The sequence below is a fragment of the Bufo bufo genome, chromosome 4, assembly GCF_905171765.1.
Source record: "Bufo bufo chromosome 4, aBufBuf1.1, whole genome shotgun sequence".
Taxonomy (NCBI): domain Eukaryota; kingdom Metazoa; phylum Chordata; class Amphibia; order Anura; family Bufonidae; genus Bufo; species Bufo bufo.
The window spans coordinates 340096474-340113968 of NC_053392.1; positions in this window are offsets into that span (position 1 = coordinate 340096474).

Genomic DNA, 17495 nt, shown 5'->3' on the forward strand with positions numbered 1-17495 from the left:
CATAGTGCCCCCAAATAATGCCCTTATAGTGCCACCAGATGCCCCATAGTGCCGTTCTCCCCTATAGTGCCCCCCAATAAAAAAAAAAGCCCCTTTAGACCCCCCAGATGCCCCCATAGTGCTCCTCTCCCCCATGGTGCCCCCCCCATAATGTGCCAGTAAAAAATGCCCCCTTAGTGCCACCAGATGCCATAATGCCCCCCATAATGTGCCAATAAGAAAAAAGGCCCCTTTAGAGCCCCCACTTCCCCATAGTACCCCCAAATAATGCCCCCATAGTGCCCCCAAATAATGCCACCAGATGCCCCATAGTGCTGTTCTCCCCTATAGTGCCCCCCATAATGTGTCAATAAAAAAAAGCCCCTTTAGACCCCCCAGATGCCCCCATAGTGATCCTCTCCCCCATGGTGCCCCCGCCCCCATAATGTGCCAGTAAAAAATGCCCCCTTAGTGCCACCAGATGCCATAATGCCCCCCATAATGTGCCAATAAGAAAAAAAGTCCTCTTTAGAACCCCCACTTCCCCCATAGTGCCCCCAAATAATGCCCCTATAGTGCCACCAGATGCCCCATAGTGCCGTTTTCTCCTATAGTGCCTCCCATAATGTGTCAATAAAAAAAAAGCCCCTTTAGACCCCCCCAGATGCCCCCATAGTGCTCCTCTCCCCCATGGTGCCCCCCATAATGTGCCAGTAAAAAATGCCCCCTTAGTGCCACCAGATGCCATAATGCCCCCCATAATGTGCCAATAAGAAAAAAAGTCCCCTTTAGAACCCCCACTTCCCCCATAGTGCCCCCAAATAATGCCCCTATAGTGCCACCAGATGCCCCATAGTGCCGTTTTCTCCTATAATGCCTCCCATAATGTGTCAATAAAAAAAAGCCCCTTTAGAGCCCCCAGATGCCCCCCATTGTGCTCCTCTCCCCCATGGTGGCCCCCCCCATAATGTGCCAGTAAGAAATGCCGCCAGAGTGCCACCCCCAAAAATGTTCCTTATAGACCCCCAGTAGTAGTAAAGCTAATACCCCCTAGTAGTAATAATTCTCCCTATAATATGACAGTACATGAAATACCCCCGCTTAGTGCCCGCAGTTGAGCTAATGTCCCCATAATGTATGCCAGTATAAAATACCCCTATATAGTGCCCCAGTAAATGCCCTCATAGTGCTCCTCTCGCCCTTTCCCATAGTGTCCCCCATAATATGCCAGTAAAAAATGCCCCTTCTAAGTGCCACCATATGCCCCAATAGTGCTCCACTCCCCCATAGTGCCCCCCATAGTGCCCCCAATAGTGCCTGCGGCCTATCAGAAGAACAGGGGAGGGACACACCTCTCCCTCCCCTGCCGCAGCACAGGATGGATATGGAGATGAGCGCTTCCACAATGGAAGTGCTCATCTCCTACTGCCCGCCCGGCCCCCCCACCGCTGCCGCTATTACATCCAGGGCCGCGCCGCCTATGGTGATCGGCGGTGCGGCCCTGAGGGATAAAAAAATAATAAAATGTCTGGTTGTTCTAGGAGGGGTCCAGACCCGCTGGACCCCCCCTGTAGGTGCGCCACTGGACACAACAGATTGGAAGGGAACACATTGACTTCTATGGGAGAATTTTCTAGGCATGTTTTGTGACCTGTGCAGAGGTCAGGAGGGAGCATATATGTCAAAAACGGATCAGTTTGCATTCTAATGCATTCTGAATGGAAAAGGATCCGCTCAGAATGCATCGGTTTGCATCAGTTCAGTCTCCATTCCGTCTCCATCCGTCTCCCATTGACTTTCAATGGTGTTCAAGACGGATCCGTCTTGGCTATGTTAAAGATAATACAAACGGATCCATTCTGAACGGATGCAGATAGTTGTATTATCTGAATGGATCCGTCCATGACGGATCCGCACAAAACGCGAGTGTGAAAGTAGCCTAAGTTGTGATATCACCTATTGTGAATGATGGGTCTTATGTTCCCTATACAAAGCTGATATCTTACATTGTAATTCTGCCTGTGATAATAATGTAATGATATACCATAAATAATATGTCTTGATATTTTAAACTTAGTGGTCAGTGTAAGAACTGCAAGATTTTAGGATTTTGTTTTAAACATAGACAGTGCCATACATGAAATAAAAAAAAGTGGCAAAGATTCTAAAAAAATATGTTTAACATAAAAATGTGATTTAAACAATAGGTCTTAACACATTCCTTTTAAATATGAGTTCATTATTCTATTACACCCTTGAGGCTTCATGCACAGACCAAACAAGGATCGTTTACGGACATCTTCATAGATGAACCATTGACCATCTTGATACAGATGTCACAACGGACATGAATGTGTGTAAAAGGCCTTATTGTACTCCAGAATATTTGGTTTCTTTTTTGTGTGACTGATGGGGCTTTCTTATTATTTACAATTGCAGGGTTATCAATTAAATTTGTAAGTTTTAGGCCTCCTGCACACAACCGTTTTTCCCCCCCGTTTACTGGCCGTTTTTTGCGTTCCGTATACGGTCCGTATTCGGAACCATTAAAAAAAACAGAATGTACTCCGTATGCATTCCGTTTCCGTATTTCCGTTTTTCCATTCCGTTTAACCCCTTAAGGACACAGCCTTTTTACACCTTAGGACCAGGCCATTTTTTGCAAATCTGACCAGAGTCCCTTTAAGTGCTGATAACTTTAAAACGCTTTGACTTATCCAGGCCGTTCTGAGATTGTTTTTTCGTCACATATTGTACTTCATGACACTGGTAAAATGAAGTCAAAAAAATTATTTTTTTTGCACCAAAAAATACCTAATTTAACAAAAATTTGGAAAAATTTGCAAATTTCAAAGTTTCAGTTTCTCTACTTCTGTAATACATAGTAATACCCCCAAAAATTGTGATGACTTTACATTCCCCATATGTCTACTTCATGTTTGAATTGTTTTGGGAATGATATTTTATTTTTTGGAGATGTTATAAGGCTTAGAAGTTTAGAAGCAAATCTTGAAATTTTTCAGAAATTTACAAAAACTCAATTTTTAGGGACCAGTTCAGGTCTCAAGTCACTTTGCGAGGCTTACATAATAGAAACCACCCAAAAATGACCCCATCTAAGAAACTACACCCCTCAAGGTATTCAAAACTGATTTTGCATACGTTGTTAACCCTTTAGGTGTTGCACAAGAGTTATTGGCAAATGGGGATGAAATTTGAGAATTTCATTTTTTTGTCTAATTTTTCATTTTAACCCATTTTTTCCACTAACAAACCAAGGGTTAACAGCCAAACAAGAATGTATCTTTATTGCCCCGACTCTGCCGTTTACAGAAACACCCAATATGTGGCCGTAAACTACTGTACGGCCACACAGCGGGGTGTAGAGTGAAAGGTGCGCCGTTTGGTTTTTGGAAGGCTGATTTTTATGGACTGGTTTATTTACACCATGTCCCATTTGAAGCCCCCTGATGCACCCCTAGAGGAGAAACTCCCTAAAAGTGACCCCATCTAAGAAACTACACCCCTCAAGGTATTCAAAACTGATTTTGCATACGTTGTTAACCCTTTAGGTGTTGCACAAGAGTTATTGGCAAATGGGGAGGAAATTTGAGAATTTCATTTTTTTGTCTAATTTTTCATTTTAACCCATTTTTCCACTAACAAAGCAAGGGTTAACAGCCAAACAAGACTGTATCTTTATTGCCCTGACTCTGCTGTTTACAGAAACACCCAAGATGTGGCCGTAAACTACTGTACGGCCACACAGCGGGGCGTAGAGTGAAAGGTGCGCCGTTTGGTTTTTGGAAGGCTGATTTTGCTGGACTGTTTTTTTGGCACCATGTCCCATTTGAAGCCCCCCTGATGCACCCCTAGATTATAAACTCCATAAAAGTGACCCCATCTAAGAAACTACACCCCTCAAGGTATTCAAAACTGATTTTACAAACTTTGTTAACCCTTTAGGTGTTGCACAAGATTTAATGGAAAATAGAGATACAATTTCAAAATTTCACTTTTTTGGCAGATTTTCCATTTTAATATTTTTTTTCCAGTTACAAAGCAAGGGTTAACAGCCAAACAAAACTCATTATTTATGGCCCTAATTCTGTAGTTTACAGAAACACCCCATATGTGGTCGTAAACAGCTGTACGGGCACACGGCAGGGCGCAGAAGGAAAGGAATGCCATACGGTTTTTGGAAGGCAGGTTTTGCTGGACAGTTTTTTTTTACACCATGTCCCATTTGAAGCCCCCCTGATGCACCCCTAGAGTAGAAACTCCAAAAAAGTGACCCCATTTTAGAAACTACGGGATAGGTTGGCAGTTTTGTTGGTACTAGTTTAGGGTACATATGATTTTTGGTTGCTCTATATTACACTTTTTTTGCGGCAAGGTAACAAGAAATAGCTTTTTTGGCACCGTTTTTTTTTGTTATTTACAACATTCATCTGACAGGTTAGATCATGTGGTAATTTTATAGAGCAGGTTGTCACGGACGCGGCGATACCTAATATGTATACAATTTTTTTTATTTATGTAAGTTTTACACAATGATTTCATTTTTAAAACAAAAAAAATGTTTTAGTGTCTCCATAGTCTAAGAGCCATAGTTTTTTCAGTTTTTGGGCGATTATCTTAAGTAGGGTCTCATTTTTTGCGGGATGAGATGACGGTTTGATTGGCATCTATTTTGGGGTGCATATGACTTTTTGATTGCTTGCTATTACACTTTTTGTGACGTAAGATGACAAAACATGGCTTTTTTTACACCGTTTTTATTTTTATTTTTTTACGGTGGTCATCTGAGGGGTTAGATCATGTGATATTTTTATAGAGCCGGTCGATACGGACGCGGCGATACCTAATATGTATACTTTTTTTTATTTATGTAAGTTTTACACAATGATTTCATTTTTGAAACAAAAAAAATCATGTTTTAGTGTTTCCATAGCCTAAGAGCCATAGTTTTTTCAGTTTTTGGGCGATTATCTTGGGTAGGGTATGATTTTTGCGGGATGAGATGACGGTTTGATTGTTACAATTTTGGCGTACATGCGACTTTTTTGATCACTTTTATTACCTTTTTTGGGAAGTAAGGTGGGCAAAATTTCAATTTCATCATAGTTTTTTATTTTTTATTTTTATGGCGTTCACCGTTCGGGTAAAGTAACATAACCGTTTTATAGATCAGGTCGTTACGGACGAGGCGATACCAAACATGTGTAGGGAATTTTATTTTTTTCATTTTTAATCAGTGATAAATGTGTTTTTTGATTTTTACTTTTTTTTTTTTTCGCCGGCGTCTTCTCTTCCGGGTGTATGCGATGACGTCATCGACACAGGCGCATTGAGGATGGAGCGGTCGAGCAGAGCGGCCGCCTCTCAGTGCGCCTGTGCCGATTGAAGCCAGGTACGGCGCAGGCGCGAGATTTCAAATTCTAACAGCGCCAGCAGAGAAGGATTACCTTCCCTGGCCCTGTCAATCAGCATGCCGAGGGGGCGTCATTACCATCGGAGGATGCGGCTGCTACCAGCAAGTAGCTGCCCTACTTGCTGGTAGCAAGGTAATTAGCATATTTTAAAAATCGTTTTTTAGCAAAATCTACTGAACCAAAATTATTAATTTCATTATGTATCATGAGATCGCACTATAGGGATTATTATTAAAGAAAAAAACAAAAAACGGTTTAATGGGGTGACAGAAACCCTTTAAAGTAGTTTGAAATTATAATAATAATAATAATTATCATCATCATCATAATAATATTTACAGCAAGAATTAACCTTCTAATTCTTCCGTGCATGGAAATGTCAAATATGTGTACATTATGTAACAAATGACGTTGCTGTATTGCCAAAAACAAAAACCCTATATAGCTTTACATGGATCGTCCTCTCTTAGCTTTAGATCCCATCTCTGTATATGGATGATAATCATTCAAGTACAAAAATATTGAAGTCACAAATGTAGATATGGCCAAGGAAGAACAGGCACAAATTAGTGGCCGAGGATAAATATTATTAGTTTGACATAGCAGATTCTGACTGACAGGAACGTATTAATGCCTGAGCACATGACACCCATGCAAAACCTGTTTTCTTTCATGCAGAATGTGTAAAAATGGTGAATGTGGGTTTTTCACATTTATTCATTTTTATTTATTTATTATATATATTTTTTTACATTTACTGAATTAATTCATTATTTAATTACTATTTTACTATGGAGGCACAGGTGAGCAGGGAACATATTATCGATGTGGTCCTTGCTATCACATAAACAGAGAATAGGAACAGTTGATAAGGGGGTGGCAGCACCCACCTTGCAATTGAATGTTAATTTCTGCATTCCATTTAATGTGTTGATGTGTATGGACATGTTGCTGTATTTCACCATCTCTTAGAAAGGACTGTCTGGGTTGGAGAGGGTTAATCAGTTGGCAAAATGTATGTTTACAAAATATTTGTAAACAACGATGCCGGTTCTTCACAGGGTAAATACTGGAATCGGTAGCATAGAGGAGGGGCCCTCCTATTTACCACCTACTGCTTGCTGTGATGTTGGAGATGCAGCTGTTAAAAGGTGATGTCTCCCACCAAAAGGGATGGTGGCACAGTGCAATGAAGTGTAGCTGCTGAAGAGAATACAGGTCCTTCTCAAAAAATGTGCATATTGTGATAAAGTTCATTATTTTCTGTAATGTACTGATAAACATTAGACTTTCATATATTTTAGATTCATTACACACAACTGAAGTAGTTCAAGCCTTTTCTTGTTTTAATAATGATGATTTTGGCATACAGCTCATGAAAACCCAAAATTCCTATCTCAAAAAATTAGCATATCATGAAAAGGTTCTCTAAACGAGCTATTAACCTAATCATCTGAATCAACTAATTAACTCTAAACACCTGCAAAAGATTCCTGAGGCTTTTAAAAACTCCCAGCCTGGTTCATTACTCAAAACCGCAATCATGGGTAAGACTGCCGACCTGACTGCTGTCCAGAAGGCCATCATTGACACCCTCAAGCAAGATGGTAAGACACAGAAAGAAATTTCTGAATGAATAGGCTGTTCCCAGAGTGCTGTATCAAGGCACCTCAGTGGGAAGTCTGTGGGAAGGAAAAAGTGTGGCAGAAAACGCTGCACAACGAGAAGAGGTGACCAGACCCTGAGGAAGATTGTGGAGAAGGACCGATTCCAGACCTTGGGGAACCTGCGGAAGCAGTGGACTGAGTCTGGAGTAGAAACATCCAGAGCCACCGTGTACAGGCGTGTGCAGGAAATGGGCTACAGGTGCCGCATTCCCCAGGTCAAGCCACTTTTGAACCAGAAACAGCGGCAGAAGCGCCTGACCTGGGCTACAGAGAAGCAGCACTGGACTGTTGCTCAGTGGTCCAAAGTACTTTTTTCGGATGAAAGCAAATTTTGCATGTCATTCGGAAATCAAGGTGCCAGAGTCTGGAGGAAGACTGGGGAGAGGGAAATGCCAAAATGCCTGAAGTCCAGTGTCAAGTACCCACAGTCAGTGATGGTCTGGGGTGCCATGTCAGCTGCTGGTGTTGGTCCACTGTGTTTTATCAAGGGCAGGGTGAATGCAGCTAGATATCAGGAGATTTTGGAGCACTTCATGCTTCCATCTGCTGAAAAGCTTTATGGAGATGAAGATTTCATTTTTCAGTACAACCTGGCACCTGCTCACAGTGCCAAAACCACTGGTAAATGTTTTACTGACCATGGTATTACTGTGCTCAATTGGCCTGCCAACTCTCCTGACCTGAACCCCATAGAGAATCTGTGGGATATTGGGAAGAGAAAGTTGAGAGACGCAAGACCCAACACTCTGGATGAGCTTAAGGCCGCTATCAAAGCATCCTGGGCCTCCATAACACCTCAGCAGTGCCACAGGCTGATTGCCTCCATGCCACGCCGCATTGAAGCAGTCATTTCTGCAAAAGGATTCCCGACCAAGTATTGAGTGCATAACTGAACTTAATTATTTGAAGGTTGACTTTTTTTGTATTAAAAACACTTTTCTTTTATTGGTCGGATGAAATATGCTAATTTTTTGAGATAGGAATTTTGGGTTTTCATGAGCTGTATGCCAAAATCATCAATATTAAAACAAGAAAAGGCTTGAACTACTTCAGTTGTGTGTAATGAATCTAAAATATTTGAAAGTCTAATGTTTATCAGTACATTACAGAAAATAATGAACTTTATCACAATATGCAAATTTTTGGAGAAGGACCTGTATATAATTACTGTAGGGGTGGAGTTCTGGTAGCAAACCCATATTGTCACAGCTCCTGAAGAGAGGTCCGGTAGAGAGAGAGGGTCTAGAGAGAGAGACCTGAAGAAGTATCAACTCACAACAATCGATGAAAGAAACCAATGCAGCATGCAAGTTATTACATCTTTAGAGAACACTGTGAAGGACCAAGAGATGCCAGCCCAAGAGAGCCATAATGTTATATTTAGCTCCAGATATACTTGAATTTCTGCCATCCCATTCTTTGTAAAGTTTGTTAAGGAGCTGTGCCCTCCCTCATCTGTAATCATTATGCTTAAAGCCTCTTCATAGTAAATAAGACAGTTCATATTGCAGTATTCTGATGATTGTGTCTTCTGCTGTGTGCTAGTTCTGGACTTATCAATGGCGGCAGTGCCAAAATTGCAGTACCTGCCATCACGTACCATTGCCCCCCTACAGGGCCAGACTGGGACTGAAATTAAGCCCTGGCATTTTAAAATCGACAGACCAACTTGCTGTGTGGTGTATTTGAAATATGTTTGTGCGTCTCCCCCCGAATCAACCGCCCCCTCCCTGCCCACCCCAGTGCTAATGGCATATTTGGATAGACATTATATTCAGCACTACAAAAAATACAGGAGTATATAGCGCTACATACCTATTATATCCAGAGAGATCTCCTCCCCTTGTTCCTCATCTTCTAAATTGGCAGCAGAGTGCCCGGATGACATCTTTCAGCCACATCTTTTCTTTGCAAAGTTTTCCACTTGGACATCTTAGATTTCTCACTTTCCCACCATCCTATCCCTCCCTCTTGGTGTCCCAATGGTGTTATCCTGCTGCTACCCCCAATACTGCTGTGCCTGCTGTGTTCCCCAATGCTCTCAAATCCAATACTGTGTCTGCTGTGTTCCCCAATGCTATCAAATATTATACTACGTCTCTCACAGAGTGTTCTCATTCTTAATAGTCCCCCCTACAGTGACAATGCTCCCCGAAAGTGCCCCCATTACTAGTAGTGCCCTCCATATTGTGCCCAATAATAATAATGCTCCCCACAGTACCACTGTTAGTAATAATGCCCCATAGTGCCCCCAGTGGCAATAAAGCTCCCCAAAGTGTCCTCAGTAGTTAAAGACCCCCTAAAGTGCCCCTAGTAGTAATAAGGCCCCATCAAATGCCTCACATAGTAATATAGCCCCCTAAAGTGCTCCCAGTAGTATTAAGGGTCCCTAAAGTGCCCCATTAGTAATAAGGCCCCTTAAATTTCCCCAGTAGTAATAAGGCTCCCTAAAGTGACCCCAGTAGTAATAATGCCCCCTAAAGTGCCCATAGTAGTAATAAACCTCCCCAAAGTAGTTATAAACCTCCCTGTATTGCCAAAGTACTTATTATGTCCCCCTGTATTGCCCCCAGTAGTTTTAATGTCCCCATGTAGAGCGCCCAGTAATTAGAATGTCCCCCTTTAGAGCCCCAGGTAGTTATAATGTCCCCATGTAGCAACCCAAGTAGTTATATTGCCCCAATAGTTATAATGCCCCCTGTATTGCCCCTTTAGTTCTAATGCCCCCCTGTATTGCCCCAGTACTTTTAATCATGACCCCATGTGTTATACTGTGCCCTGCCATGCCCCCAGTAGCTATAATTTTGTCCTGTTGTGCCCCCAGTGGTTATAGTGGTCCCAAAAATAAGAGAAAGAAAACCCAAAATACTCACCCAAATCCCGCTCCATGTTTCTATCTGCGAAGCAATGATGTCACCATAACTGCCTGAGACCCGGCACAGGTGGTTGCGATGATGTCATCACTTTGGGACTGCCTGTGCTGAGTGAACGGTGGGGTCGGGCGCCATTGGCTCCTGTGCCTCACCACACTATTCAACTGTATCGCCATTCTGAGTACTGCTATACAGTTAGTTGTATGTGTGGCGGCCACTGGTTTTGGGGCCCTGGGCAAAACATTCGCTCTGGATGTTTTGGCCAGCAATGCCCAGAGTGGCCCACTCCAGCACTGGCCCATCTGACATTTGTCAGAATTGCCAGATGCGCAGTCTGACTCTGGCCTAATACAAGCCCATAGATCACTGCTACCAGTGATCTGCATAGACACCATGCTGGGAAGATACAGATTGCATCTCTTCTGCATGCATCTAAGCCTCCTCTGCATGGTGAATCCCTGTGACATCATTACTGATGTCACAGTGTTTCCTAGCAACCACCTGAATGTGGAAGGAGCAGTTTTGCATTCAGTAGAGCTGTCAGTTTGACAGCTCAATCCTGATGATGGCACTAGGTCAAGGAGTGCACAGTGGCATTAAACGCACAACATAAATTAAAGGGGCACAGGAATCAGTTCATCAGTTTATTAATTTATCTGGTGTGGTTGGAAAGAAGTTAAAGGTTACACTTGAGACCAGGGGTGTAACTGAGATTTTGGTGCACCTGAGGGGGCCCAAATGCCCCATTAGAGAACACCAATACTATTATAGATTTGTCACTTCTTACAGATATTTCATTGGAGTATTAGAGCTTTACGATATTCCAGTGCTGGTGAACTTTTAGACATACTTTTTTTCCTCGTACCACTGCGTAAAAATAAAATCTATGTTGGATGCACAAAGAAGTACTCTGATGTGGTATGTTTTCAATGCCAAGTTCCCCGTTTTGAAGTAATGTATTCATTTATTTGATAATTTCACCCTCAGTTTTCCATCTGTAGACAGGATCTCTCCTTCTACCTTGTGGAAAACATTAAGTATGAATTGCTTTGTGCTGGTACTTTACCGGTACGTCATGTATAGTTCCGATCACCGCCGCCCGGTGGGCGGTGATCGGAACCCGGTTCCTGCTCAAATCATTGAGCAGGCCCCTTGGCTAGATGCGGCGGGGGGTCCTGTGACCCCCCCATGTCGGCGATCGCAGAAAACCGCAGGTCAATTCAGACCTGCGGTTTGCTGCGTTTCAGGGTTATTCGGGTCTCTGAGGACCCGATAACCCGGAACAGGATGGTGATCGGTGGTGTGATTTTACCCCACCAATCACCATCCTGCGATCCTGAGAGGTGACGGTGACATCACCTCTCAGGATCGCCTCCGTTTGGTAGGTGGGCGGGTGGCGGGAGATTCAAATGTTGCCAGCGCTCCTCTCCTCCTCCTTTTGTGTCCCGGAGCGGAGGAGAGAGGAGCACTGCCTGCACGTCGTGGGATCTGAGCCAGCATCACCCCATCTGTGCCCCAGCACCCATCCTTGCCCCCCAGGACCCGATCTGTGCCCCAGCACCCCCATCTGATCAGCAGGTATTTAGGGAATGTCTAGGGAAAGGTTGGGCTAGGCAGGGATAACAAAGGGAAAGTTAGTGTGAAAAAAAGTTTTTATTGCATCACCCTAAGTAGGGCGTCTGGGGTCCACAGCACAGCTTTGTGACCCTAGACCCCCCCAGGGGTGCTGCTGCTTGCCCCCCTGCCCCCCCCCCAACTTTTTGGGGCGCAGGCAGTTTTTTTTTTTGTGTGCGTACGCTGACTGTGGTTGGCACTCTTAGCGTCCGGCCACTGTTAGCGCATCGCACACCCCACCGCTGATCAACTTCGGACGGTTAAACAGCGGTTTTGATTTTTTTTCCCCACATTTTTTGCCCTTTTTTTAGTTAGTCTTTTCTTTTTTTCTGTTAGTTTTAGGGATAAGTCTGCGAACACCCGTGCCCCCACACACACACACACCAAATAAAGATTTAGACGCACGCACATACACACGCAGACACACACTCCCCTATGGCCCGCCGGATGTTCTCGGCCGAGGAGGCATACGCCCAGCTTGCCTCCGAGTCCGAGAGTCCCAGTGAGGACGAGGATGACCCCACTTTCCTGTTGTCATCCGCGTCCTCCTCATCATCTAGCGATGATGATGAGCCCCCAAGGCGGTGGAGACGCCGGCAGGCAGAGCAAGGGGACCGCCATGTTATGGACCCTGTGGCCCACCCTAGTACGAGCAGCTCTGGGGCTCGTACTAGTTTACCCCAGAGCGATTTGAGCCCGTGATTCCTGATTTTGTAGGCCAACCAGGAATCCAGATTTCCACAGTGGGCTTCACTGAATATGACTTTTTTTGTCATTTTTTCAGTGACCAACTGATAAATCTAATGGTGGAGCAGACGAACCTGTACGCCCAACAGTTCGTTGCTCACCACCCGGGCTCCTTTTTGGCTAGGCCCGGTGGCTAGACGCTGGTCAGTGCAGCCAACATGAGGACATTTTGGGGCCTCGTGCTGCATATGGGCCTAGTCAAAAAACCTAGTGTCAGGCATTACTGGAGTGGGGACGTCCTCTACCAGACCCCACTTTACAGTACGGCCATGATACGCTCCCGGTTTGAGGCCATCCGGAAATGCCTGCATTATTCAGATAATGCAGCATGTCCCCCCCAAGGTGATCCTGCCTATGACCACCTGTACAAAATCAGGCCGGTCATCGATCACTTTGGGGCCAAATTTGTACAGGCCTATGTACCTGGAAGGGAGGTCGCGGTTGATGAGTCTCTCATTGCGTTCAAGGGACTCATTTTCCGCCAGTATGTTCCCTTAACCCCTTAAGGACACAGCCTTTTTACACCTTAGGACCAGGCCATTTTTTGCAAATCTGACCAGAGTCCCTTTAAGTGCTGATAACTTTAAAACGCTTTGACTTATCCAGGCCGTTCTGAGATTGTTTTTTCGTCACATATTGTACTTCATGACACTGGTAAAATGAAGTCAAAAAATTATTTTTTTTTGCACCAAAAAATACCTAATTTAACAAAAATTTGGAAAAATTTAGCAAATTTCAAAGTTTCAGTTTCTCTACTTCTGTAATACATAGTAATACCCCCAAAAATTGTGATGACTTTACATTCCCCATATGTCTACTTCATGTTTGAATTGTTTTGGGAATGATATTTTATTTTTTGGGGATGTTATAAGGCTTAGAAGTTTAGAAGCAAATCTTGAAATTTTTCAGAAATTTACAAAAACTAAATTTTTAGGGACCAGTTCAGGTCTGAAGTCACTTTGCGAGGCTTACATAATAGAAACCACCCAAAAATGACCCCATCTAAGAAACTACACCCCTCAAGGTATTCAAAACGGATTTTACATACGTCGTTAACCCTTTAGGTGTTGCACAAGAGTTATTGGCAAATGGGGATGAAATTTGAGAATTTCATTTTTTTGTCTAATTTTCCATTTTAACCCATTTTTTCCACTAACAAAGCAAGGGTTAACAGCCAAACAAGACTGTATCTTTATTGCCCTGACTCTGCCGTTTACAGAAACACCCAATATGTGGCCGTAAACTACTGTACGGCCACACAGCGGGGCGTAGAGGGAAAGGTGCGCCGTTTGGTTTTTGGAGGGATGATTTTTATGGACTGGTTTATTTACACCATGTCCCATTTGAAGCCCCCTGATGCACCCCTAAAGTAGAAACTCCCTAAAAGTGACCCCATCTAAGAAACTACACCCCTCAAGGTATTCAAAACTGATTTTACATACGTCGTTAACCCTTTAGGTGTTGCACAAGAGTTATTGGCAAATGGGGATGAAATTTGAGAATTTCATTTTTTTGTCTAATTTTCCATTTTAACCCATTTTTTCCACTAACAAAGCAAGGGTTAACAGCCAAACAAGACTGTATCTTTATTGCCCTGACTCTGCCGTTTACAGAAACACCCAATATGTGGCCGTAAACTACTGTACGGCCACACAGCGGGGCGTAGAGGGAAAGGTGCGCCGTTTGGTTTTTGGAGGGCTGATTTTTATGGACTGGTTTAATTACACCATGTCCCATTTGAAGCCCCCTGATGCACCCCTAGAGTAGAAACTCCCTAAAAGTGACCCCATCTAAGAAACTACACCCCTCAAGGTATTCAAAACTGATTTTACATACGTCGTTAACCCTTTAGGTGTTGCACAAGAGTTATTGGCAAATGGGGATGAAATTTGAAAATTTCATTTTTTTGCCTTATTTTCCATTTTAACCCATTTTTTCCACTAACAAAGCAAGGGTTAACAGCCAAACAAGACTGTATCTTTATTGCCCTGACTCTGCCATTTACAGAAACACCCAATATGTGGCCGTAAACTACTGTACGGCCACACAGCGGGGCGTAGAGGGAAAGGTGCGCCGTTTGGTTTTTGGAGGGCTGATTTTTATGGACTGGTTTATTTACACCATGTCCCATTTGAAGCCCACTGATGCACCCCTAGAGTAGAAACTCCCTAAAAGTGACCCCATCTAAGAAACTACACCCCTCAAGGTATTCAAAACTGATTTTACATACGTCGTTAACCCTTTAGGTGTTGCACAAGAGTTATTGGCAAATGGGGATGAAATTTGAGAATTTCATTTTTTGTCTAATTTTCCATTTTAACCCATTTTTTCCACTAACAAAGCAAGGGTTAACAGCCAAACAAGACTGTATCTTTATTGCCCTGACTCTGCCGTTTACAGAAACACCCAATATGTGGCCGTAAACTACTGTACGGCCACACAGCGGGGCGTAGAGGGAAAGGTGCGCCGTTTGGTTTTTGGAGGGCTGATTTTTATGGACTGGTTTATTTACACCATGTCCCATTTGAAGCCCCCTGATGCACCCCTAAAGTAGAAACTCCCTAAAAGTGACCCCATCTAAGAAACTACACCCCTCAAGGTATTCAAAACTGATTTTACATACGTCGTTAACCCTTTAGGTGTTGCACAAGAGTTATTGGCAAATGGGGATGAAATTTGAAAATTTCATTTTTTTGCCTTATTTTCCATTTTAACCCATTTTTTCCACTAACAAAGCAAGGGTTAACAGCCAAACAAGACTGTATCTTTATTGCCCTGACTCTGCCATTTACAGAAACACCCAATATGTGGCCGTAAACTACTGTACGGCCACACAGCGGGGCGTAGAGGGAAAGGTGCGCCGTTTGGTTTTTGGAGGGCTGATTTTTATGGACCGGTTTATTTACACCGTGTCCTGTTTCAACCCCTCTGATGCACCCCTGGAGTAGAAACTCCCTAAAAGTGACCCCATTCTGGAAACTACGGGATAAGGTGGCATTTTTTTGGGGACTATTTTTAGGGTAAATATGATTTTTGGTTGCTCTATATTACATTTTTGTGAGGCAAGGAAATTTCATCTCCATTTGCCATTAACTGTTGAGGAACACCTAAAGGGTTAATAAAGTTTGTATAATCAGTTTTGAATACCTTGAGGGGTGTAGTTTCTTAGATGGGGTCAGTTTTGGGGAGTTTTTACTCTAGAGTGCATCAGGGGGGCTTCAAAAGGGACATGGTGTCAATAAAAAAGGCCATCAAAATCGGCCTTCCAGAAACCATGTCAGTCCTTTCCTTTTGCGGCCTCCCTTTTACTGATACAGCAGTTTACGACCACAAATGTGGTGTTTCTGTAAACTGCAGTATCAGGGTAATAAATATTAAGTTTTGTTTGGTTGTTAACCCTTGTTTTGTTACCGGAAAAAACGGATTGAAATGGAAAAGTGCCAAAAATAGCGGTTTTGGCACCGTTTTTTGTTTTTTTTTAACCGTGTTAATCTGGGGGGTTAGGTAATGGGATATTTTTATAGAGGAGATTCTTACGGACGCGGCAATACCTAATAAGTCTACTTTTTTTTTACAATTATTTAGGTTTTTGACTATATTATCTTTTTTGATACAAATCTTTTTTTTGGGTATCTCTAAAGTCTAAGGGTCATTTTTTAATTTTTTTTTTATCCAATTATCTCATGTGGGGGCTCATTTTTTGCGGGATGAGCGGACGGTTTTATTGGCACTATTTTGGGGGCTATATGACTTTTTTTTCGCTTGCTATTAAAGTTTTTGTTATGTAAGGTGACAAAAAAATTCTTTTTTTGCACCTATTTATTTTTTATTTTTTGACCATGTTAATCTGGGGGGTTGGGTAATGGGATATTTTTATAGAGGAGATTCTTACGGACGCGGCAATACCTAATAAGTCTACTTTTTTTTTACAATTATTTAGGTTTTAGACTATATTATCTTTTTTGATACAAATTATTTTTTGGGTATCTCTAAAGTCTAAGGGTCATTTTTTAAAAAAATTTTTTATCCAATTATCTCATGTGGGGGCTCATTTTTTGCGGGATGAGCGGACGGTTTTATTGGCCCTATTTTGGGGGCTATATGACTTTTTGATCGCTTGCTATTAAACTTTTTATTATGTAAGGTGACAAAAAAAAACTTTTTTTGCACCTTTTTTTTTTTTTTTTTTCTTGACCGTGTTAATCTGGGGGGGTTGGTCATGGGGTAGTTTTATAGAGGAAATTATTACCGACGCGGCGATACCTAATATGTCTACTTTTAATAAATTATTTTAGTTTTTTTGGGTGTCTCAGGTCTGAGAACCATTTTTTTTTATCCGATGTCAGTGCTAAATTGGGATATAAATTTAGTACTCCATGGAAGTGTGATACTCCCTGATGCAACCGTCAATGCAGAGGCCCGGATGATCGGGGCACGTGTCGCACTGAGTAGTCGTGTCCTTCCATATCCCCCTCCTGCGACACACTCTGCACTTTTTTTTGGGTTCGTCCCTTCTTTCCAGTATGGGGGACCACACCTGGAAAGTGTTGGCCAGGGACGATCCGGGCACCTACAGTTCCCGAGGTACTCCGGCCTGCTCTTTCCCGGTCCGAAAAGATCAGGGCCTTGAGGACTGCCTCATAGAACTGGAGGAATGTCCCTGTGCTGCCAGCGCTTCGGGATAGTACAAAAGAGTTGTACATGGCAACCTGCACCAAGTAGACTGCAACTTTTTTGTACCATGCCCGGGTTTTGCGCATGGCATTATATGGCTTGAGGACTTGATCAGAGAGATCAACTCCTCCCATATACCGATTGTAGGCGACGATACAATCGGGCTTGAGGACCGTTGCCGCGGTACCTCGCACAGGGACAGGGGTGATGCCGTTACCATGAATTGTGGACAGCATAAGGACATCCCTCTTGTCCTTATACCTGACCAGCAACAGGTTTCCAGTGGTAAGGGCACGGGTCTCACCCCTGGGGATAGGTACCTGGAGGGGGTGGGCAGGGAGGCCGTGTTGATTTTTCCGCACGGTCCCACAAGCGGACGTGGATCTGGCGGCAAGGGACTGGAACAAGGGGATACTGGTATAAAAGTTATCCACGTAAAGGTGGTAACCCTTATCCAGCAGTGGGTACATAAGGTCCCACACAAGTTTCCCGGTAACACCCAGAGT